We start from the raw sequence: 23,169 nt of genomic DNA on the forward strand, positions 1-23,169 counted from the left end.
GGATACTGACATCAAAATACTGAAGATACAGAGCATTTCCATCAGAAAGATCCCTCCTGTGGCTCTTTGATAACCACACCCACTTTCCTCCTGTCCCACCCCTTCCTTAATCCCTGATAATCATTAATATTAATATGGTATCTATTTTTATAATTGCATCATTTTAAGAGTATTATATAAATACAATATGTAACTTGTGGTGGTTGGCTTTTTCTTTAAGCATAATATCTGGAGCTTCATCTAGATTTTTGCATGTATCAATAGTTACTTTTTATTGTTGCATAGTATTCCATGTTATGAATGTACTACAATTTGTTTAACCATTCTCCAGTTGAAGTACATGTGGATTTTTCCCACGTGTTTTTCATCATTTTATCTGTCATAAACAAAGTTGCTATAAACAGTTATTTACAGGTTTTTGTATGAACATTAGTTTTAATTTAAATGAAATAAATGTGCAAGAGTATTGTCGTTGGGTTACATGGTAGTTGCATGTTCAGTTTTCTTTTTATTTTTGAGATGGAATCTTGCTCTGTCACCCAGGCTGGAGTGCAGTGGCATGATCTCGGCTCACTGCAATCTCCACCTCCCAGGTTCAAGCAATTCTCCTGCCTCAGCCTCCCAAGTAGCTGGGCTTACAGGCGCCCACCACTGCACCTGGCTAATTTTTGTATTTTTAGTAGAGACGGGGTTTCACCATCTTGACCTGTCTGGTCTCAAACTCCCAACCTCATGATCCAGCCACCTCAGCCTCCCAAAGTGCTGGGATTAAAGGTGTGAGCTGCCACGCCCAGCCACATGTTCAGTTTCTAAAGAAACTATCAAACTGTTTTCCAGAGTAGCTGTAACATTTTACAGCCCCACCAGCAAGGTTTTTTATTTTTGCTATTCTGATAGGTGTGTAGTGATACTACATTGTGGTTTTAATATGCATCTGCCTAATGATTAATGATGTTAAATATTGTTTCATGTACTTATTTGCTGTCTGTGTTTAACAAAAACAGTATAAAACTTATATCCTGAAAACTGCAAAACATTCGTGAAAGAAATTTTAAAAGGTCTAAATAAATAAAAAGACATCCTATGTTCATGGATTGGAATACTTAATATTGTTAATGTGACAATACTCACCAAATTGATCTATAAATTCAACAAAGTCCCTCTCAAAATCCTAGCTACCTTATTTGCAAAAATTGACAAGCTGATCCTAACATTCATATAGAAATGCAAGAGATCCATATTAGCCAAAATAGTCTTGAAAAAGAAGAACAAAGTTTGAAGACTCATACTTCCCAGTTTTAAAACTTACAACAAAGCTATGCTAATAAAGAGAATGGTACTGGCATAAGAATAGACATATTAAAGGAACATAATTTAAAGTACAAAAAAAAAACCCTCACATTTATGGTCAGTTGGTTTTTTATAGTGGTGCCAGAACAATTACAAATTGTACTGAGACAATTGGATATCCACATGAAAAAGAATGAAGTTGGACCTCTACCTCACCATATACAAAATTAACTCAAAGCAGATCAAAGACCTAAAGATAAGAGCTAAAACTATAAAGTTCTTAGAAGAGAACATGTGGGTAATTCTTCATGACTTTGGATTAGGCAATGGTTTCTTAGATATGAAACCAAAGGCACAAGCAACAATATAAAAAAATAGATAAATTGGACTTCATCAAAATTACTTGCCCTTTATCTTCTTTAAATGTATATACTCAGTAAAATGTCTCTTCATGTCTACTTTGATTGTTTTTGTCCTTTACTGTTTACTTTTGAGTGTTTGTGTGTGTGTGTGTCTAGCTACTAGTCCTTTGTTGGATATGTGGTTTGAAATTTTTTTTTTTTACAGTCTGTAGCTTGTCTGTTCCTCCCTTTAACAGGGTCTCTCACAGAGCAAAACATTTTAATTGTGATTAAGTCCAATTAATCAATTTTTATTTTAAAGAATATTTTCCCAAAGTTTTATAGTTTTACATTTAACATTTAAATTTATATTCTACTTTAATATTATTTTTACTTAGTATATAAGACTTAGGTACTTACCTCAAGGGTCTATTTTATCTTTTTCCTATGAATGCCCAATTGCTCCAGCACCATTTGTTGGAAAGCCTATCTTTCCCTTATCAAACTGCTTTTGCACCTTAGCCAAAAACCAGCTTGGCAAATATGTGTGGGTCTATTTAAGTTCTTTATTCTGTTCCATTCATCTGTGTGTCTGTCCTTCTAACAAAACCACATAGACTTGATTGCTATAGCTATGTAAGTAGTAAAATTAGGTTGAGTGATTACTTCCATTTCTCCCACTTTATTCTGTTTCAAAATTATCTTAAGCTATTCTTGTCCTTTACTTTTCTGTATAAATTTTAGAATAATTTTGTCTGTCTTCAAAAAAATCTTCCTGGGATTTTGGCAGGAATTGGAGATAACTGACATCAATCTGATTTGGGGAGAACTGACATCTTTGTTGAGTATTTCAATCTGTGAATATGTCACATCTCTTCATTTATTTAGATTTCCTTTGATTTCCTTCAACAGTGTTTTCTCTTTTTTAAAAAATAATTTGTTTACTTATTTATTGTTTTTTCTTTTTTTAAGCAGTGTTTTGTAATTTTCAGGATACAGGTGTGAACCCAAACGTCTCTGAGACAGATCTCAATCAATTTAGAAAGATTATTTTGCCAAGATTAAGGACACACCCATGACACAGCTTCAGGAGATCCTCACAACACGTGTCCAAGGTGGTTGCGGCACAGCTTGGTTTTATACATTTTAGGGAGACATGAGACATTTTCATCAATATGTGTAAGGTATACATTGGTTCGGTCCAGAAAGGTGGGACAACTCAAAGTGGGGTAAAGGACTTCTGGGTCATAGGTAAGTAAGAGACAAATGTTTGCATTCTTTTGAGTCTCTGATCAGCCAGCCTTTCACCAAAAACACAATCTACATGTGGGGTGGCGTAGAGGAGTAGCCACTTCTACCTTAGTTTGGCTTTAGTGAAAGAATAGGTCAGAGGAAGCAAATCAGACATGCATTTTTCTCATGTGAGCAGAAGGAGGACTTTGAGTTTTGTCTGTCCTTTGTCCACAAGGAATTTCCTTGTGGGAAAATCACAATTTCAGATTGGCTTCTTTCACTCAGTAATATGCATCTGTGTTTCCTCTATGTCTTTTCAGGGCTTGATACCTCATTTCTTTTTAGCATTGAATAATCTTGTATTGTCTGGATGTACCACAGTTTTTATCTATCCACCTACAGACGGACATCTTGGTTTCTTCCAAGTTTTGGCAATTATGAATAAAGCTATAAACACCCATGTGCAGGTTTTGTGTGGACATAAGTTGTCAACTCCTTTGGGTAAATACCAAGAAGTGTGAATGCTGGGTTGGATGGTAAAATATGTTTTGTTTTGTAAGAAACTGCCAAACTGTCTTCCAAAGTGGGTACCATTTTGCATTCCCACAGCAGTGAATGAGAGCTGTTTCTCCACATTCTCACCAGCATTTGGTGTTGCTGGTGTTCTGGATTTTGGCCATTCTAATAGGTGTGTCATGGTATCTCATTGTTTTGATTTGCATTTCTGATGACATATGAGGTGGAGCATCTTTTCAGATGCTTATTTGCTGCCTGTGTATCTTCTTTGGTCTTTGGCTCATTTTTTAATCACGTTGTTTGTTTCCTTTTCCTTTCTTTTTTTTGAGACAGAGTCTCGCTCTGTCACCCAGGGTGAAGTGCAATGGCGCAATCTCAGCCTACTGCAACCTCTGTCTCCTGGGTTCAAGTGATTCTCCTGCCTCAGCCTCCCAAGTAGCTGGGATTGCAGGCATGCGCCACCACGCCTGGCTAATAATTTTTGTGTTTTTTTGTCGTATTTTTAGTAGAGATGGGGTTTCACCATGTTTGTCAGACTGGTGTCGAACTCCTGACCTCAGGTGATCCACCCGCCTCAGCCTCTCAAAGTACTGGGATTACAGGCTTGCACAGCTTGTTTTCTTTTTCGAGACAGGGTCTCACTGTAGCTACCAGATTGGTCTCGAACTTCTGGGCTGAAGTGACCCTACTGCCTCAGCCTCCCAAATAGCTGGAATGACAGGTGCAAGCCACTGTGCCTGGCTCTGTTTTCTTATGGTTGAGTTTTAAGAATTCTTTGTATATTTTGGCTGATGATACTTTATCAGGTGTGTCTTTTTGCAAATATTTTCTCCCATTCTTTGGCTTTTCATTCTCTTGATAGTATTTCACAGAGCAGAAATGTTTAATTTTAATGAAATCCAACTTATCAATTCTTTCTTTCATAGATCGTGTCTTTGGTGTTTGTTGTATCTAACAAGTCACTGCCAAACCAAGGTCATCTAGATTTTCTCTTATATTATCTTCTAGGAGTTCTACAGTTGTTGTTTGTTCTTGTTTTTTTCTTTTTCACTTAGGTCTATGATCCATTTTGAGTTAATTTTGTGAAGTGTAAAGTCTGTGTTCAGATTTGTTATTTTTCCACGTGAATGTCCAGTTGTTCTAGCACCATTTCTTGAAAAGACTATTTTTTCCTCTATTCTATTGCTTTTGCTCCTTTGACAAAGATCAGCTGACTATTTTATGTAGGTCTATTTCTGGGCTATATATTCTGTTCATTGTCCATTCTTTTGCCAATACCACACCATCTTATGTAATCTGCTTTTAAACTCATGTACTGAGACCTTAATTTGGGTTATTATGTACTTTTTAAAAAATTTCTCCAGTTTCTAATCAGCTCTTTAAAAATTTTCCTGTATCTTTTTTATGGGTTTCAGATGTGATTTTATGTATTTGGAGCACAGTTAAGTGTGGCTGTGTGAAGACACATGTCTGACTGCTCCCGGGCTTATAGCCTCTCTGCCTGTCTCCTAATCCTTGTGCCTCTGTTGCTTCTTCACATTGCTGCCTTGTGTACCTGCTGATCTCTGATTGTGTGCCAGGAAAGATATATTTAACAAATTGTTGGCAGAAATATTTTGAAGCATCGGATGATGAGACCTCTCTGGAGGAAAATAGTATTTGCCACCATCCATTGCCTGGGGGTGCCAGCAGTCTGATATCCCCATCATCAGATTTCAGGTGTTGTTGGGGGCCCCTGGGTCCCAGGTGAGGTGGGACTGGGCTGCAAGACCTGGTGCCACTTTTCTCCACGGTGCAGCCTGTCCCTTCTCCTGCATCCTAACTCCTCCTGCTGGTGGGTGGGAGGGGGGGGCCAGAATCAACTGTGTTCAGCGTGAGGGACGGTGGCTTTTCAGGAGCACGGTGCTCATCAAAGGAGGTTACTCTGTCCCCTTGCCTATGAGATGAGAAACAAGAGGCACCTGGCATGTCACACCAGGGGCCGCTGAAGGCATGCAGTCTGCAGTGATCGGCCCTGGCCACCTCCCCCCCCACCCCCCATGTGCTTTCAGCTCCGTCTTGGCGGGTGCCAGTGCCTGATTCAGGGCTCTGTCACTCCTGACCTTGCCCCTTTGGAGGTGGCATCCACCTGTCATTGGCATTGAGTGTTCAGGATGGACTCACATGCCCAGTTCCCCCTAACACCACCTTGGCTGGGACCCCAGTCCCTGGTCCTCCACCCTCCCCAACAGAATGACAAATTATGTGGGCACAGGTTCCCTTGAGCTCATTTTGAAACAATGAAGCAGATGTCAATCTAGGGAACAGTTGACATGACACTCCTTTATTAAAACCTAGGGACATTGTTATAAAAACTACTGTATATAAAGACAAAAGCAGAGCAACAGCAGTCGGTGAAAAACACATTATTGTTACATTGTAGTATTATTAGGAATATTATTGGTTTTGGTTTTCCTGGCTATTAGCTCTCAGAGAGACCCCATGCCTGCTCACATGAAGTCAGAGTTTACAGGAGAGAAAATATTTCCATCACCCCTGCCGCTGCGTGCCCTTGCCTGGCTGGCCCTGGGGAGGACACATCACCCTTTTGTGGGAGTTTTCCTGCCTTGTTAAGGTGACTGAGTCCCTCACTCTTGCAGCCCCCACCTCATTACTACACATTGTCCAGACACTGACCACTTGGTTATTTGACTGTGATGTATGCCACTAGCTTTAAAACGGGAAATGGGGAAAAACAGGAAGAAACTGGGTATGAGAAACTGACATGCAATTCCAGGAACAGCCTCTCTCGGGCCACCAGCTTGGTTCCAGTTGTGGCCAGGGTGGCCACGTCATCTAGTTTTTGATCTTGTGCTCAGGGATGGCGCTGACCAGTGTGGGATCCTGCACATTTTGGAGGCTGGTTTAGGGTCATTCAACAGGGTACCTCATTGTACAAACCCAAGGGTGACCATTCTCAGTGCAGTCTATGTAAACGGTAGCCCTGGGAGTCCATTACCATTTATGGGACAGAGTTGTGAATGGTGCCTCCTGGAGGTGAACCCTGCAGCAGCCCTGGATTTCAGTCTGTTAAGGGCAAATCTGTCAGGGCTTTGATGTGAAGATAGGAGTTTTAGGTACAGAGTAACTAATAGTCAAATCTGCTCTTCATCAAGCATCTATCTAGCACCAGCTGTTGGCCAGGGGTTTGGACTAGAAACTGGGGTGGTGGGGGCAATGACACCTCCAAGGTCACCTTCATGGGTGGGACAGGTAAGTCTTCTGAATTCATTTTGTGAATCTGAGTGTGTCTGTTAGGCACAACTAGCCATTTCACAGGTGGTCCCAGCTACAGCAGGAATGGTTCCCAAATGGGCCCTGGGTACAGGGCCAGGCAAGCAGCAGGCGTTCGGCAAGTATCTGTTGAATAGGTGAGGGAAGTGTCATCGCATGGGTCTTCTAGGAGGATCTTGACCTCTTCTAGCTCATCTGACTGCTTGTCATTTGAGCTTTTCGGGCCACAACCCCCAAAGTTGTTTGCATGCACTTAAGCACCAGTGTGAGACGTGTCGGTGCTACAGCAAGAAACTAGGGCACTGTGCATGGCATCTGGCACATAGTAAGTGCACAGGCTTGTCTTCTGGAGGGGACAGGGCATTGTCCCTGCCCAGTGATGTATTATTCCTGGACTGCAAAGGGCAGTGATTAGGGCGTCATCCAGTCATGGCCTCTCTGACTGTCCCGATGCTGTGGGGGCCAGGCAGACAGCCTCTGATGCCCACCACGTGAGCAGGATTAAGAATCCCTGCAGTTTGCTTCCATGTTTCCAACCCTAGATTTTCACAGCAGAAGAAAACCCACGTGGATGTCTCCCTGCAGTGATGGGTGGCCCTTCAACATTGATAAGACATGTTCCCAATAACTCCATCCAGGTCTGTTATTCCTTCCTTACCTACCTACCTAGACAGAGTCACTCTGTCGCCCAGGCTGGAGTGCACTGGTACGATCTCAGCTGACTGCAAGCTCTGCCTCCTGGGTTCATGTTATGTTAATTTCAAACATGGGGGAAATCTGTAAATTCACTTCCGAAGGCTCTTCCTGTTGATGGAGACCAGTTCAGCCAAGTTGAAAAATTGAGCCAATTAAAAAATTTTACAAGTCTGTAACTCTAGGAACCCCATCTCCTTGAATGGTGCAGTCTCTAATAGACACCGTGGTTGTGAAGACAGCCGAGCCAGTGGAGGGGCCTGGGTGGGGACAGCGGCTGGAGGGATGTAAAAGGCCTGGCCACACCAGGCTAGAATCCTGACCTGGACAGCGGCCTGTGGGGGAGTCGGTGCCAGGCTCAGCCACACCCACAGCCCTGGTCTGTTTGACATGACCTGAAGAGAGCTTTTGGGATGATGGCGAACTGGGAACCATCTCCTGGCCAAAGCCACCTGTTAACCCCCATTCTTGGCTGTGTTTCCCCTGACATTCCCAAGTCCTTCTCTTCAGCTCTGGGCCACAGGGGAGATGCCACCCATGCTGGGAACACTGTCAGCTGCCTACTTGCTTTCTAGAGCATTGGAGACAGTAAGAGGGACCAGATCTACCTGTGAAATCACATGTATGTATGTGTGTGAGGGCATGTGCCTGTATCCATGCATGTGTGTGCATGCATAGCTGGTTGTGCACACATGTATGCATGTGTATATATGCGTGTGTGCATGTATGTACTTGTTTTCAATTAAGGCCTGTTGCACATGTTCCCAATAACTCCATCCAGGTCTGTTATTCCTTCCTCCCTTCTTACCTACCTACCTACCTAGACGGAGTCTCACTCTGTCGCCCAGGCTGGAGTGCACTGGTACGATCTCAGCTCACTGCAAGCTCTGCCTCCTGGGTTCATGTTATGTTAATTTCAGCAATGGTTAGGGTCAGGTGCTGGCCTGGCAGCTGGAGGGGCCAGGTGAGGTAGGTGCAGGGCACGTTCAGAGGCTAACGTGAGGGCAGCGAGCCAGCGGGCACTACCAGCTATTGGTTCTGAATAGAGATTCCAAAACACACAATAATCACACCATACACAGATGAGAGGGAAAACATAAAACTGCTCGTGAATCACACACAGTTCCCAGTGAGAAACAGTCCTTACAAACGCGGTAGTTCTGCAAAGCAGCCTCGAATGCAGATTCCTCTGTGGACATCTTGTCCTCTTCTTTCATGTTTTTCTTTTTGTATTATTACAAATTACATGGTGATGGACAGAAGCTCACAGTAAAAAGTAAGAGTAGGCAGCTTAAAAAATCAGGTTGAAGGCCGGGCGCGGTGGCTTACGCTTGTAATCTCAGCACTTTGGGAGGCCAAGGCGGGCGGATCATGAGGTCAGGAGATCGAGACCACGGTGAAACCCTGTCTCTACTAAAAATACAAAAAATTAGCCGGGCGTGGTGGCGGGTGCCTGTAGTCCCAGCTACTCGGAGAGGCTGAGGCAGGAGAATGGCGTGAACCCGGGAGGCGGAGCTTGCAGTGAGCCGGGATCGCGCCACTGCACTCCAGCCTGGGTGAAAGACTCCGTCTCAAAAAAAAAAAAAAAAAAAATCAGGTTGAGGAGCTGCTAAAAAACGGTAACTCTAGAAATCTGTGCTTGAACTTGTCACTACCCTGCATCCATCTTGTTCTCAGGGATACTCTACTCATTGAAGGACCTGCCAGCGACAACCACAGAAGGATGGGGACAGTGTTTATCACAATGACCTGGGGACCCACGGGGTTTTGAGGAGCCCTTGACACCACTGGGGGATTGAATACACACACCTGCTTTCCACACCGAGTGTTCACGTGCACACTGTTCTCACCCCTCGGCTCCTCTGTGAGACAGCAAGGGCCGTGACCCCCTGACACCCCACCTCACACACTTGACAGGTGAGAAGCAGAGGCTCTGAGAGTTTAAGTGGCTCGTGGGGGTGACCTGCAGGAAAGAGGGTGCTGTGGCTGGCTGCACTCTGCACCTGCCTTTGCTGCAAGCTATCTATACCAGGTGTGCTGGGTCTTGGTGATCTCTGCTGAGGCCTCTTGCTTGCCACAGAATGTTCCAGTCCTCAGCCCAGCTGCCCAAGAGGGACTTGGCAGAGCAGCAGGACCACAAACCCCATGAGTTTTTCAGTTATTCCTGAAAAGACCTCTGGGCAGTGGCGGGGTGGGGAGGGGGGCAGGGGGTGTGGCAGGAGGAATGTCCTCCTAGAAGGTTGTAAATCTCAAGGGATGCTTACGTGAACTCCAGCTCTGTCTGTTTGGCAGTGACCTCTGACCTTAGGTGTCCAGGAGAGGGAGGCAAGGCCACCAGTTCCTTTTTGGCAGAGGAAGCACCTATAGAGCATCATCCAGGACAGCAGGACATGAGGGTTGCAAACTCCTTAAATACCCATCTGACTCCTCCTTCTTACTGATGGGGAAACTGAGGGAACAGACCTTGCCTGAGGTCACGCTGCTCTCAGTGGCAGAGCTGATGTCAGAATGTGGGTCTTGGGCCCCCACCCCAAGGCTTCCTCTGCCTTCCAAGGCACCGCATGTGGGACACAGCTGTGGCTGCCCCAGCTGGGCAGACAGGCTGTGCACCCCCTTATGGGAACATGGGCCTGGGAGGTGCCCTGGGTTTGCTCATGTCAGGGGCGAGGAAGCCATGCCTTTCTCTAATTGAGACCCCCAGCACAGGTTCTCCCACTTTGCCTCTGCCAAGCTGTATGCCTGGACACTGGCAACACTTCCTGGAGGAGACAGCTGGACCCAAAGACTGACTCCAGGGGCCTGGGTCTTCCACAGCTGACCTGTGAGACCCTGGGCAAGCCACTTGACCTGGCTGAGTCTGTCTTCTCATCCATAAAATGGGGAGAGCCCCTTCTTCATGGGGCTGTTGAGAGGATGAAGAGCCAGGGAGAATGGAGGATGCTCTATGCCCTAGCAAGTTTGTTCTGCTTTTCCAAAGGCAGGGCATTGTGTTTGCACAGTGTGACTCACAGTGGAGCCCAGGGCTGGGCACTCTTGCCCTCATCTCCTGCCTTCCCTCTGGGTCCCAGCCACCTGGCTTTCTTATGCTTCCTTGAAACCACCAAGCCTGTGGCTACCACAGGGCCTTTGCACTAGCCGTTCCTTCTGCCTGGAATGCTCTTTTCCTACCTTTAATGCCCATTACTGGCTCCTGTGTGTCATTCAAATCTGGCCTTCAATCATCTGCTCAATAATGCCTTCCCAGACCACCCCAGGTCCACAAGGGTCTCACTCACTTGTCCCTCGAACTGAGTTCCTGGCAGAACAGTCACCGCCTTTGCCACCTTCACTGTATTCCTGCCCCAGCTAGAAAGCAGCACAGTGAGCGGGGACCTGCCTTGCTCACTGTCGTGTCTGGTGAATGGATGGGCAGTCAGTGTGAGAACACTAAGTCTGATGAAATGAGGAAGCTGGGTCAGAGGACACACACGGTTATTAAGCAGGGCCTCCCGAGCTAAGAGCTGGGGGAGATTTGGTATCACTAACACCCATGGAATAACTGTGTCTACACTGGCAGCGTGGCCTTTGGAGATGTTTGTGATCATTTAGGTGATGCCATTTCATAGGTGCCTCGGGGCAGGAGTGGAGATGATTAGCTCTGTGGGTGGATGTTATGGGCATCTAGGCTTATGTGGAAGTCCCACTTGAAAGTGGATTTCCACAACCCTCCTCTCTGGGTTTCCATAGCCTCGTTACCCTGCCCAGCAAAAATCCATGTGTCTATGTCTCCCAGCAGATGGGAGGCTTCCCCAGGGGCAGAGATGAGGTCTGACTCATCCTTTGTCCCCAGCACAGGGCCTGGCACACAGCAGGTGCTTAGCCAGAATGTGCTGAGTGGATCAGCGCTCCAGGCGGTGATGGTGGAGAACTGGCATCTAGGTTTACGTGGAAGTCCCACTTGAAAGTGGATAGATTTCTAGAACCCTCCTCTCTGGGTTTCCATAGCCTCGTCCAGCAAAGATCGATGTGTCTGTGTCTCCCACTAGATGGGAGGCTCCCCAGGGGCAGAGATGAGGTCTGACTCATCTTTCTTCCCCATCACTGCCCAGCATGGGGCCTGACACACAGCAGGTGCTTAGCCAGAATGTGCTGAGTGGATCAGCGCTCTGGGCAGTAATGGTGGAGAACTCAGGGCGACGGCCTGTGGAGGCATCAAGGAGACGCTCCCAGCAGTGTGCAGGGTGTGCCCTGTCTGGGGAGCATGTCATGTCCAGGGAGTTGGAGCCTGGACTTTGGGTTCCTGCCCCCTGAGGTCAAATGAGGGGTTGGTCTCCTGGCCATGTGGTCCTGGGCACCGCTTCCCCACTGTGAGCTTTTTCTGCAGGGGGTTAATCATACCTGCCTCTCACGTGGTGAGAGAGAGAGTGCATGAAAACACTTAACTTGGTACCTGCCCTGTGGTCAGCCTGAGATGCGTCCCTTAGTATTTTTATTACAGGAACGAATTCTGTAAGAAACAACCCTGACTGGCATTTTCAAATCCCCAGTGCTCCCTGAGACACAGAGGGGCAGTACCCTGTGCTTAGCAAGAAGCTTGCAGCCCGGACATTGACACGAATGAGAACCCCCAGCCAGAGGGTGACACGTGCCCATCAGAGAACTTGAGGGGCGAAGCCCCAATAAAAACCAACCAAACAAAACACCCCAAATCTCACACACACACACACACACACACACACACACACACACTCAATATTGTGACACAAATAGCCCCAAGGGGCCGCTATTGGAGGGAGCAGGGGCAAGGGAAGCTTCGGTTTTCAACCACGGGTATAACTCACAGGCCTCAATCCAGCTAGAGTTGCTTTGTCTTGGTCGTCCTGAGGCCACAACGAGTCACCTCTCAGAAGCCACCAGCCCAAAACAGGACTATTGCTTGCAGACAGGTGGCTCAGAATCCCTTCCCCTGCACCCCAGCCCCTACCCCTGAGTTTGCTCCTAATCTTAGTCCATGGAAGGAGGCTCTGAGCACAGGCAGCATTTCCTCCTCTGCCACTGCCGCCACCTCAGCTGTCCCTGGCATCTCTGTAGAAGTTGTTCTTCTCAGAGGCTGCACTGGGTGCTTCAGATCTCATCTCCCCCATCCTGAGGCACAGCAAAAGGGTTTTCTGGAGGAAATACAAGGAAAAAAAAATCACATGGTGTCTTCTCCATGGGTGACTGACTGGGGACATTTCTCTCTGGCCTCAGTGCCAGAAGAAGCCAGGTTTCCTCTGAACACATGGGTTTTGTCTTCTGAACATTGTGAACCATGTGACTTTAAGACTGGAAGCAAGATAAAAATGTCTGCTATCATTATAGCTCCATATAGTACTAGAGCTCTGGCTCATGCAATAAGACAAGAAAAAAAAGCATAGACTAAGAGACTGGAATAGAAGCACCAAAATTGCAGTTAATTGTGGATAACTTACATAGAAAATTTAATAGAATCAACAGATTAGTAGAATGGAGAGTGCAGACATAGAGGTATAATAGTCAACCTATAAGACATCAGATCAATTTATAAAATGCAACAGTGTGCATTGACCTCAGCAGTTACTAGGGTAATTATATGTCATGGCTTGGGTGTTTCTCAGTACTTGTTCTGACATAATTTTTAATGTTGTTCCCCTTTTACCCTCAAAAGTATTCTGATTTGGCTAATAAATTATATTGTCACCCTTGCTATAACAAACTAAATATTAAACACAGATACAGATACCATTCATACTGACAAAAACGATTATGTATTTTGGAATGACACTAAGATATGACCATGTCATACAAAGCTATAGAGAAGAGACCAAGGTGCTCCTGGAATAGGGAAGAGCCAGGAGAGCAGTGGAACAAGATCTACAAGGTGGAAACAGGTCTGCGGGGCACTTACAGCTTTGACTGGCAGAGTCAAGTTGCAAACAAGACAATGAGGAAAAGAACTACTACAAACTCCATCTGTGGCAGGCAGCATGAACCCCACTGCCCTGTGTCTATTATAAGAGCAATTGCCCAGCCACAAATACTTACCTTCCCAGACTCCCTTGCAAGCAGGGGTGGTCACATGACCCAGTCTGGCCAATGCCGTGTAAGTGGGAGTCTATTGGGAAGGGGACATGAATCCAGGGGAAGATGAACTATCTTGCCTGCATGAGAATGAAGGATGCTCACTAACACAGGTGGAGTAGAAAGCAGGGACAAACTTAGTTCTAGTGGCAGCCCTGGACTGCTCCCTCCACACCAGTGCAGTCAAATTTCCTTTACTTGCATAAATTGCATCTGATGACAGTTCTTAACTGATAAACCATCTTCAACAAAACTACATGTTTTTTGGGCAAATGGAGAAGTCAAGGGAGTGGCTCCGACAAAGCCAGCAAAGCCCACCTCCCCAGAGTGAGAGATATGCCAAGAAGCAGAACCTACTCTCCACTCTTTGCATCAGTGGGAATGTGTACAGGGGCTAAGGGTGAGAGATTCCGTGGGGCCATCTCCTCTGCTTCGCAGAACAAAGCCAGGTACTCTCCATCACCCACTTTGTTTTTCTCCGTAGCACACACCTCTATCCAGCATACCAACCTATTGTACTTACTTGAATAGTTTATTGTTTGTCTTCCCCACATAGAAAGTTAGCTACAAGAGGGTTAAGGTGATTGTGTGTTTTACACATTGCTGCATTGCCAGGGCCTAGGACAGTAACTGCCATACTGCAGGGGCTTAATAATATTTATCAAATAAATGAATGAACCAAGAATTTAAAGCCCAATGAACCATCTCTCAAATATAAAGTCAACAGAAAAACGTGCTGAACATATTTTTGAATTATAGTTCCCATGACCCCTTCTTAAAAAAATTAAGGACACCCTTTGGCAAATCAAGAATGATTCAGAAAGGTTTAATATAAAAGGATGGGCAGATGATTTTTTTTAGAAGTTCTGTGGGTGGATGGCAGTGATGGCTGCTGTATTAATCCATTTTCATGCTGCTGATAAAGACATACCCGAGACTGGGCCATTTACAAAAGAAAGAGGCTTAACTGGACTTACAGTTCCACATGGCTGGGGAGGCCTCACAATCATGGTGAAAGGCGAGGAGGAGCAAGTCCCATCTTATGTGGATGGTGGCAGGCAAAGGGAGAGAGTGAGCTTGTGCAGGAAAATTCTCATCAGATCTCGTGAGATTTATTCACTATCGTGAAAACAGCATGGGAAAGACCTGCCCCCATGATTCAACTACCTCCCACCAGGTTCCTCCCATGACACACGGGAATTGTGGGAGTTACAATTCAAGATGAGATTTGGGTGTGGCCACAGTCAAACCATATCAGTTGCCCCACGGTGAGAAGGTACTTAATGCCCCTGAACTGTATACTTAAAAATGGTTAAAATGGTAAATGTTATGTGCATTTTACCACAATTCATAAAAAGGATGAGCAGAAGCATAACAAATGCAAATGAAGAGAAATCAGGGGTCAAGGTGTAAATGGAGCACTGCCAAGAGTGCCAGCAATGAGCATAGAATTTGTGTGACTGCGGGACTATTACAGCCAATCTAAAGATTATGACCATCACAGAGAAGAATGAAACAAAACAGAGAACTGGCATAAATAATAAAAAGTAGGAGGGGTGGAGGTGAGAAAGAGGGAGGTAATACAAGTAAACTATGTCATATTCATATGTAGTTGGGGGTCTAAAGTATTGCTTAGAAGTCTAAAATTAGAGACATCAAGGTAAACAGAAAAAATATAATCAACTAAAATAACTTGATGGAAGGAAGACAAGAAGAGGGAAAGTAGAAATATTCTAATTTTGATATTGTTCACAGTAGGGAGAAAATAAATGTTGTCTAGAGAAATAAAAGGATTAAAGATATCATGTCATATTATAATTGCAAAAATAACCTTGGGATCAAAAATGCAGCTTTCCAAATTATCAGAAGACATACACACAGAAAATAAAACAAAGACAACAGAGACCATATGGTGAAAATTGACAAACCCCACAAAACTATAAAAGCAGAAAGCCTATCAAACAATGATGACAGAACTAAGACCAAATGCATCTGCCATATCAGTAAATGTTAATGAGCCATACACACTTGCTAAAAAAAAAAAAAAAGACTGGATCACAAACAAGGGCACTGAAGGTAGAATGATTCAGCAAGGTTTCATAGAAAAGGATGGGCAGGGCCAGGCATGGTGGCTCACACCTGTAATCTCAGCACTTTGCAAGGCCAAGGCAGGTAGATCACGAGGTCAGGAGTTCAAGACCAGCCTGGCCAACATGATGAAATCCCGTCTCTAGTAAAAATACAAAAAAATTAGCCAGGCTTGGTGGTGGGTCCCTGCAGTCCCAGCTACTCGGGAGGCTGAAGCAGGAGAATCGCGTGAACCCGGGAGACTGTAAAAAAAAAAAAAAAAAAAAAGAATGGGCAGATGGTTTTTACAAAGTTCTGCAGATGGATGATGGTGCAGATGGATGATGGTGATGGTTGCACTACAGTGAGAAGTACTTAATACCCCTGAACTGTATACTTTAAAAATGGTTAAAGTGGTAAATGTTATGTGCATTTTACCATAATTTTAAAAAAAGGATGAGCAGAAGCATAACAAACAAATGCAAATGAAGATAAATCAGGGGTCATAATCTTAATATCAGACAAAGCTGAAGTCAGGGCAAAAAATATTGAATGAGAAAAAAGAAGAGCACTGTGTGAGGGTGAAGGAAGAGAATCACCATGAAGATCTAACAGTAATGAATGTTCATGTACCAAATAGCATAGCCTCAATAGTCATAGAGCAAGACTGGAAATTTAGGGAGAAAAAGCAGAGTATGCTAGCATTAGTGCCTTTTTTTTTTTTTTTTTTTTTTTGACAGAGTCTCACTGTTGCCCAGGCTGGAGTGCAATGGTATGATCTTGGCTCACTACAACCTCCGCCTCTTGGGTTCAAGCGATTCTCCTTCCTCAGCCTCCTGAATAGCTGGGATAACAGGTGCTTGCCACCATGCTCGGCTAATTTTTTTTTTTTTTTTTTTTTTTTTGTATTTTTAGTAGAAATGAGATTTCACCATGTTGGCCAGTCTGGTCTTGAACTCCTAACCACAGGCGATCCGCCCACCTCGGCCTCCCAAAGTGCTGGGATTACAAGGCATGAGCCACCACGCCCAGCCTAGTGCATTTTAATTCACCTTTCTCAATCCATTCCACATGCAGTTGGCAAAAACAAAAGTAAGGAGATAGGGAGCCAAATAATCTAATTAATTGTGTGTGTGTGTTTGTGTGTGTGTGTGTGTGTGTGTGTGTGTCTGTGTGTGTGTAAAACAGTCTACCTTCATTCTATTCAAATAATCTTGAAAGTGCATACACAAAAAGTGACTATCAGGCCACAAAGAAAATTCCAAAAAACAGAAAAAAGACAACATTCTCTGATCACAATATACTAGAATTTGAAAATACTAATAATGAAACCACAGACCAAACTTTGCCACCAAGAGGTCTATAAACACTTAAATAACCTTAAGTTAAAGACAGCAAAAAATAAAAACTGCAGAATATCTATAGCCTTAAAACACTGATCTTATTAATTAGCATGAATTAATTGCCCAACTCGAAAAGAAAAAAAAGACAAAATAAACCTAAGAAAGACATATAATAGCAATAAATAAATGAAAACAGAAATGGAGTTAACAGCAGAAGAAAGGAACTCATAAATAACTCCATGTTCTTTTTTAGCTAAGACTACAGGTGTGCACCACTACACCCAGCTAATTAAATAAAAATTTTTTTGTAGGGATGGGGTCTTGCTGTTTTGCCCAGGCTGATCTTGATCTCCTGGCCTCAAGCAATCCCCCTGCCTTGGCCTCCCAAAATGCTGGAATTACAGGCATGAGCCACCATCCCTGGCCCCAACTACTCGTTCTTTGAAAAACGGTGAGACATGTTCCTGCTGGGGAATCTAATGAAGCAGGAGATATAATACATAGAAGGTGGAGGTGACTGCTTGGAAGGATTCTCTGCACTTTTGCTCTCCAGCTTCACTTCTCACCATCCCTTACCCCCTCCCAACAGGCTTTTCTTCCAACTTCTCTGCAGAATTTGCCCGTCAAGGTCACCAAAGACCTCCATGTTAATAAACCCAGTGGTCAATTCTCAGTCCCCCTTTCACTCATCCTCCCAGCAGCACTGGGATCAAGTGATCACTCCACCTGCTTCCAGGACACTGCAGTCCCCTCTCCTGGTTCTCCTCCTCCCACTGCTCCTGCTCCAGCCCCTTGCTGATCCGTCCACATCTTCCTGACCTCCTCTTCTCCATTCTTTCTACTCAGTCATGGACCTCATCTCTTTTTAAACACTATATGTTGATTTTTTTTTTTTTTTTTTTTTTTGAGATGGAGCTGGAATTTCACTCTGTCACCCAGGCTGGAGATAAGTTGATGACTTTTGAGCCTCAAACTCTCACCTAAACTCCATTCTGATGGCCAACGTGTCTACTCAATGTCACCAAATTGATATTTAATAGATACTTCAAACTTAATATACCCCAAACTAAAATCCCAACCTTCCTCCCCCATCTAGCTTTTCCCACAATTTTTCTGACCTCAGGAAATACAACTCCATCCTGCCAGTTGCTCTCCTCAGAGGCCTGGAGTCATCTTTGACCCCTCTTTTCCTCTCACACTCCATATCCAACCCAGGAGCAAATCCCATTTGCCCTTCCTTTGGACTCTCAACAAGCCTTATCCTTCCTGCTGCCTCCACCACTCCTACTGTGGTCCCCGCTGGCAGGATTCTTGCAGTGGGTGTCTGCGCTGGCCAGCCCCTTCCATGTGCTCTCAACACAGCAGCCGGAGGAGCCCTGTGAAAACCTAAGTCCAATTATGCCACCCCTTTCCTCAAAACCCTCAGTGGCTCCCAGATTCACTAAGAGTAGAAGCTAAAGCCCTTCCCACCCCATCACCTCCCTGTCCTATTCCTCACTCTTTCCCTTTTCATTCTCTCCACTCCAATGGTAATGGTTTGTTTAGTGTCAATTTGACTGGGCCACAGGGTGCCCTGATATTTGGTGAGACATTTTTCTGGGTGTGTCGTGAAGGTGTTTCATGATGAGATGAACATGTGACCTGGCAGATGGAGGAAAACAGTGTCCTCCCCCTGTGCAGGTGGCCTCATCCAACCCGCTGAAGGCCTAAACAGAACCAACAAGTAAGGGGGAATTCACGCTATCTCTGCCTGCCTTTAAGTGGGGACATCGTTCTTCTCCTCCCTTTAGACTCAGGCTGGGACTGGAATTCACCGCATTGGCTCTCCTGGGTCTCAGGCCCTTGACTCATAGTGGAACTCACGCCATCAGCTCTCCTGGGTCTCAGGTTCTCGATTCACACTGGAACTCACACCATGGGTTCTCCTGGGTCTCAGGCCCTCGACCACACTGGAACTCACAGCATCGGCTCTTCTGGGTCTCAAACCCTCAAATCAAACAGGAACTCACACCCTTGACTCAAACTGGAACTCACACCATCAGCTCTCCTGGGTCTCAGGCCCTCAACTGACACTGGAACTCACATCATCGGCTCTTCTGGGTCTCCAGCTTGCTAACTGCAGACCTTTGGATTCCTCAACCTGCACAGCTGCAGGAGCCAATTCCCTACAGTGTGTCTTCATGTGTGTCTATATGCGATTGGTTCTGTTCCTCTGGAGCACACCGACTAATACACCATCTGTACCAGCATGCTCCTGTCTCTTCTCCCAGATAAACCCAAGGCTGAATCCCTGATCTCCTTTAAGTCACCTTTTTAGTGAGCCCCTTGGCCACATGTTTAAAATTATCCTTTACCTCAAACGCATTATCACTGTCTAAAAGTCCATATATTTCACATATACATTTTAAAAATTGTCTGCAGTCTCCATAAAAGCAGGCTTTTTGCTGCTTTTGGCCCATGACTGTATCCCCAGGGCCAATAACGATGCCTGGCACCGGGTCAGCACTCAATTAAGATGAACTGAATGAACAGAAGAACAAAGGTGACTGCCTGCTCAACCCTACAGAAATCAGGAAGCCTCCAAGAAATGGATCAATTTCCAAGAAAAGAGAAATTACCCAAAGGATCCAGGAAGGGAGAATCTAAACAGACCAATTACCAAGAAGAAAGAGAGAAACTGTCAAACAGTAAATCCAAAGTCTAAAATAAGATAAATGCAAATTAAAGCCATAATTAGGATTTCAGAGCACAGATAAAAGGGAGCATCCGCATTCCTTCACTTGCCACCCTGACACCGATCAAAAGGGCTGAGCAACCGATGGGTTTGCTGGTTTGGGTTTCTGCTTCACTGCTGGTTGGGGGGACGCTGGGGTCATTTCTGTGGAAGGCAATTTGACACATGTCTACGGTACAGATGCCCACATCCTCTGACCCAGCAGTCTCACGTAACGATTATCCTACAGACATGCTCACAAGGGCAACATAGGTACAAGCACATTCATCACAGAAAGGTGGGTCACAGCAGAAGATTAGGATCAGTGAAGTGTCAACAGGATGCCAGGCCAAAAACAACAGCTCCTGCACAATGGAGAGCCATGAAGAGACCAGGCAGGCTTGGACAGCTGTCCTCAGCCACCTCCCATGCTCTGCTTTCCTTCCCTGGGCATTAGTCATCGAGATTCATGATTTGTGGCATTAATGCCACTTACACGCTGAGCCCTCTGCCCTGAACTTTAGTCTTGAATTCCCACCTTCCTCCCCTGGGCAATTTCTGTACTTTCCGTTCAATTTTTCTGTAAATCTAAAACTGCTTTAAAAAATATAATCTATTCATTACCTAGATAACAAAATTCGTAAGACAGTGAGATGTCACTTTAAATCCATCAAATCAGCCAAACTTAGGAGATCAGATGATTTGAAAGGTAAGTGAACACCCACGAAGGGGACTCACCACCATGCTCTGCAGACGATCCGGCAACCTCTCTCTGTGTACTTCCCAAAGAAGCCCTGGAGATGGTCTTCAGGGACAACCCATCACCTTCCTAGGGAACTGCATTAGCATGAGCTGCTTCTTTTTAAAAAACGTTTAAGGCCGGGCACGGTGGCTCACACCTATAATCCCAGCACTTTGGGAGGCCGAGGTGGGCAGATCACCAGGTTAGGAGTTCGAAACCAGCCTGACCAACAGTGAAACCCTATCTCTACTAAAAACACAAAAATAAGCTGGGCATGGTGGCGTGCACCTGTAATCCCAGCTACTCGGGAGGCTGAGGTAGGAGAACTGTTTGAACCCAGGAGGCGGAGGTTGCAGTGAGCTGAGATCACGCCATTGCACTCCAGCCTGGGCAACAAGAACAGAACTCCGTCTCTAAATAAATAAATACAAAACTTAGCCAGGCATGGTGATGGGCACCTGTAGTCCCAGCTACTTGGGAGACTAAGGCAGGAGAATCACTCGAATCCAGGGGGTGGAGGTTGCAGTGAGCCAAGATCACGCCACTGCACTCCAGCCTGGGTGGCAGAGCGAGACTCTGTCTCCAAAACAAACAAAAATCTTTTAAGTTCAGGGGTGCATGTGCAGGATGTACAGGTTTGTGACACAACTAAATGTGTGTCATGGGGGTTTGTTGTACAGATTATTTCATCACCCAGACATGAAACCTAGTACCCATTAGTTATTTTTCCTGGTCTTCTCCCTCCTTCCACCTTCCGCCCTCCAGTGGGGTCCCAGTGTGTGTCCTTCCCCTCTATGTGTACATGTGTTCTCATCATTTAGCTCCCACTTATAAGTTAGAGCATGTGGTATTGGGTTTTCTGTTCCTGTGTTAGTTTGCTAAGAATAATGGCTTCCAGCTCCATGAATGTCCCTGCAAAGGGATATGTTCTTTTTTATGGCTGCGTAGTATTCCATGGTGCCTACACAGTCTTCTATACAGTTCTCAGAAGTGAGGGTGCAAGAGCCCCTATGGCAGAATGCATAGGTCTTGCACACAAAATGTTGGGTCAAAGGTGAGAAATACTATACATGAAAAGTAAGAACACTTCCATGTTCCCAGCATTGTGCATAATTTGGGCATCACACTCAATTAAGATGAAAGAGTGAGGTGGACAGAGTAGGCATGGAGGGTGGGGGGGACAGGGGGGCAGGTACAGTAAGGGACCCATCACAGCCACTGATGTGGGAGCTAGGGACCAGGAGGTGTGACCAGCTCAACATCCTGGACCTAAGGGTTGGAAACCAGAATGAAGCCTGGCTGACTCGACCATGAGGCTGAAAAGCTGAGAACATCACACAAGGCAAGTGAAAAAGGGAAGCGCGTCCTCACCCACCCTGCTATATTCTTAGGTGGAAACTTGCAACAGAGCGGCCGCAAGGTGGAAACGGCCAGAAGCGGGCCAGGGGCAGTGACTCACGCCTGTAATCCCACCCAGCACTTTGGGAGGCCGAGGCAGGTGGATCACGAGGTCAGGAGTTTGAGACCAGCTCGAACATGGTGAAACCCTGTCTCTACTAAAAATACAAAAAAAAAAATTAGCCTGGCATGGTGGCATGCACCTGTAATCCCAGCTACTCAGGAGGCTGAGACAGGAGAATCACTTGAACCCAGGAGGCAGAGGTTGCAGTGAGCCAACATTGTGCCACTGCACTCCAGCCTGGGCAACAGAGCAAGACTCCGTCTCAAAAAAAAGATTTAAAAAAATTATTAAAAGAAAAAAAAGAAACAGCCAGAGGCCCAGGGGAGCTGGGAAAGAGCAGGATGGGGGGCTGCTTCCTGGGTGGAGCCCTTGGTTGCACAAATGGGTTCCGAGAAGTGCTTCCTGCCCCTGGGCTTGTGCATGGCATGGTTGTGTGTGGGGACGGGCAGACATTCTCACATGCCAAGGGCAGATGAGAAGGAAAAGGACTTTGGGTTGCATTAATAGAAGTATATGTGTCAAAGTAAGAGGAGATGATCCAAGGTTCTGCTGATCTTTGTGGTGGCTGGACCACAATGTCAGAATTTCAGCTTGTGGGGGCTTGCAACTGAGTGTCCAATTTTCCTAGAATTTATCTTTACCTTTCTTCTTTCTCCCTGTGTGTTCACCTCTTAGCTCTTCAGGAATGCAATTGTAACATTTACCTCCTCTCCACCAGGCGCTCCCTGCACTGCAAGCGTATCTAACTATAGTTCAATTTGCTTAGAAATTCTCAGGACAAAATGTTGAACCAAACCAGGCACCCTCCAGGATTCTCGCCCACCAGGAGATTGGCTCGAGACAACGGTCAGTTTACAGCTTAGCTCTGTCCACCATGGTGCCCTCCAGACTACCCAACTGAGAAGACATACAAGCAAGTCAGGTGGACCCCTCACCTCCTCACCACCCCCTGCCCTGCATGCTTTTCACACCAAGTTCCCTTTTAAAGACTCCACTTTCCTCCCCGAAAGCTGAAGCAATTCCCTTAAGTCAAGAGCCTGTATGTTCCCCCTTAACCAAGCTCTAGAATAAAGTCCCTTTCTTTCTACCAGACCTCTCTCTGTTCATTGGATCCTGCAAGAGGCTGGACATTTGTTCAGTTATGGCCTGACTCAAGAGCCCATCTCCAACCTCCATGCTGCACAGGAAGGGAAGAATGCGACATGGACTCATTGTCAGCCCAGGACCTGGTGACAATTCAGTCTCTGGCCTTGGAGACCCTGTCTGCAGGCACAGACAGTGCCATTAGGCTGGAAAAGGTTGGAACAGAGGGAGCCCAGGGGCTGAGGGAAGAGGGACAGAAAGTCAGAGGAGGCTTGGAGAGGAGGTCCAGGTGATGGTCGAGGCCTTTGCTTGGTTTCCCCAGGAACGGTAAGCTC

The 23,169-nt window shown here is 45.6% G+C and overlaps 1 pseudogene; it reads left to right on the forward strand.

Moving 5' to 3' along the window:
* LOC116459213 (cleavage and polyadenylation specificity factor subunit 1-like) overlaps window positions 1-22,836 on the forward strand; it is a 49,683-nt pseudogene extending 26,847 nt beyond the window's left edge.
* Window positions 22,837-23,169: the final 333 nt, after the last annotated feature.

This window comes from Hylobates moloch, unplaced genomic scaffold (assembly GCF_009828535.3).
Source record: "Hylobates moloch isolate HMO894 unplaced genomic scaffold, HMol_V3 SCAFFOLD_19, whole genome shotgun sequence".
Classification (NCBI taxonomy): domain Eukaryota; kingdom Metazoa; phylum Chordata; class Mammalia; order Primates; family Hylobatidae; genus Hylobates; species Hylobates moloch.